Source organism: Anarhichas minor, unplaced genomic scaffold (genome assembly GCF_050575085.1).
Source record: "Anarhichas minor isolate MPS153535 unplaced genomic scaffold, ASM5057508v1 ptg000155l, whole genome shotgun sequence".
In the NCBI taxonomy this organism is placed as follows: Eukaryota; Metazoa; Chordata; class Actinopteri; order Perciformes; family Anarhichadidae; genus Anarhichas; species Anarhichas minor.
In genome coordinates, this window is record NW_027466601.1 from 3,149,523 (window position 1) to 3,152,500 (window position 2,978).

Below are 2,978 nucleotides of genomic sequence, written 5' to 3' on the forward strand. Positions count from 1 at the left end.
CTGTGATTTTGTCAGAGTATGAAGATCGGTCGGCTGTTTTCAAACACGCGCTGCCTCGGCTGTGGTTATCCGTTTATTATTCAGCTTACATAGTTGGTTAGAGGACGTCGGGGCCGTGTATTCAGTATAAGAATCCCCGCTGTGCGTTCTATTTCCGGGTAGATATGGCGCGCGTAATATGGTCCCTGCGACCTACTTTGACTACACCGTGCCTCGGCTGTGGACCTCGCATCCAGGATCCACTCCGATAGTTTTGTAGAGGGGGACGTGGACTACAACTGGGTATAAGTGTCCCGGCTGTGCGTTGTGTATTCGCGGAGATATGCACCTCGCAAAACGACGATTTCGTTTAAGTCTTTCGCTGTGATTTTGTCAGAGTATGAAGATCGGTCGGCTGTTTTCAAACACGCGCTGCCTCGGCTGTGGTTATCCGTTTATTATTCAGCTTACATAGTTGGTTAGAGGACGTCGGGGCCGTGTATTCAGTATAAGAATCCCCGCTGTGCGTTCTATTTCCGGGTAGATATGGCGCGCGTAATGTGGTCCCTGCGACCTACTTTGACTACACCGTGCCTCGGCTGTGGAGGTCGCATCCATGATCCACTCGGATAGGTTTGTAGAGGTGGATGTGGTCTACGATCGGGTATAAGTGTCCCGGCTGTGCGTTGTGTATTCGCGGGGATATGGACCTCGCAAAACGGGTATTTCGTTTAAGTCTTTCGCTTTGATTTTGTCAGAGTATGAAGATCGGTCGGCGGTTTTCAAATACGCGCTGTATCGGCTGTGTGTATCCGTTTATAGGAGTGTCTAGATGGGTGGTTAGAGGACTTCCAGCTTGACAACTGGGCATGAGTATCCCCGCTGTGCGTTCTATTTCCGGGTAGATATGGCGCGCGTAATATGGTCCCTGCGACCTACTTTGACCGCGTCGTGCCTCGGCTGTGAGTGTCCGATTGTGGATCACCCTCCACATGTCTTTAGAGGTTGACGGTGGCTACACGTCGGCATAGGTGTCCCGGCTGTGCGTTGTGTATTCGCGGGGATATGGACCGCGCAAGACGGCGATTTGGTTTAAGGAAACAGAGTATTGGCGCTATCGCTGTGATTTTGTCAGAGTATGAAGATCGGTCGGCGGTTTTCAAATACGTGCTGCCTCGGCTGTGGATACCCGTTTATTATTCTGCTTATATGGGTAGTTAGAGGACGTCGGGACCGTGTATTCAAAATAAGAATCCCCGCTGTGCGTTCCATTTCCGGGTAGATATGGCGCGCGTAATAGGGCCCCTGCGACCTACTTTGACCGCGTGGTGCCTCGGCTGTGGACCTCGCATCCAGGATCCACTCGGATAGGTTTGTAGAAGTGGACTTGGACTACAATTAGATATGAGGTTCCCGGCTGTGCGTTGTGTTTTCGCGGAGATATGGACCGCGCAAAACGGGTATTTGGTTTAAGGATTTTTCGCTGTGATTTTGTCAGAGTATGAAGATCGATCGGCGGTTTTCAAACACGCGCTGCATCGGCTGTGTGTATCCGTTTATTATTCATCTTATATGGGTGGTTAGAGGACTTCCAGCTCGACAACTGGGCATGAGTATCCCCGCTGTGCGTTCTATTTCCGGGTAGATATGGCGCGCGTAATATGGTCCCTGCGACCTACTTTGACCGACTCGTGCCTCGGCTGTGGAGGTCGCATCCAGGATCCACTCGGATGTGTTTGTAGAGGGGGACTTGGACTACAATTAGATATGAGTGTCCCGGCTGTGCGTTGTGTTTTCGCGGAGATATGGACCGCGCAAAACGGGTATTTCGTTTAAGGACATAGAGTTTTTCGCTCGGGTTTTAAAGCCGTGATAGGGGCGAAGCGCTGAAGGTTCCAGCGCTTCTGTACTTCGCCTATTACGGCTGTGACCCATTTTGGTAGGGGGTAACCAAGCCACCTTGCACACAATGATAGGAACAGACTACCCAGTGTATACTAGGGGATAGGAGCGAAGCGCTGAAGGGTCCAGCGCTTCTGGCGGTTCCCCTATGCTACAGCCGTAGTAGGGGATATGAGCGAAGCGCTGAAGGGTCCAGCGCTTCTGGCGGTTCCCCTATGTTACAGCCGTAGTAGGGACGAAGCGCTGAAGGGTCCAGCGCTTCTGGCGGTTCCCCTATGCTACAGCCGTAGTAGGGGATATGAGCGAAGCGCTGAAGGGTCCAGCGCTTCTGGCGGTCCCCCTATGCTACAGCCGTAGTAGGGGATATGAGCGAAGCGCTGAAGGGTCCAGCGCTTCTGGCGGTTCCCCTATGTTACAGCCGTAGTAGGGACGAAGCGCTGAAGGGTCCAGCGCTTCTGGCGGTTCCCCTATGCTACAGCCGTAGTAGGGGATATGAGCGAAGCGCTGAAGGGTCCAGCGCTTCTGGCGGTCCCCCTATGCTACAGCCGTAGTAGGGGATATGAGCGAAGCGCTGAAGGGTCCAGCGCTTCTGGCGGTCCCCCTATGCTACAGCCGTAGTAGGGGATATGAGCGAAGCGCTGAAGGGTCCAGCGCTTCTGGCGGTTCCCCTATGCTACAGCCGTAGTAGGGGATATGAGCGAAGCGCTGAAGGGTCCAGCGCTTCTGGCGGTCCCCCTATGCTACAGCCGTAGTAGGGGATATGAGCGAAGCGCTGAAGGGTCCAGCGCTTCTGGCGGTCCCCCTATGCTACAGCCGTAGTAGGGGATAGGAGCGAAGCGCTGAAGGGTCCAGCGCTTCTGGCGGTCCCCCTATGCTACAGCCGTAGTAGGGGATATGAGCGAAGCGCTGAAGGGTCCAGCGCTTCTGGCGGTCCCCCTATGCTACAGCCGTAGTAGGGGATATGAGCGAAGCGCTGAAGGGTCCAGCGCTTCTGGCGGTCCCCCTATGCTACAGCCGTAGTAGGGGATATGAGCGAAGCGCTGAAGGGTCCAGCGCTTCTGGCGGTCCCCCTATGCTACAGCCGTAGTAGGGGATAG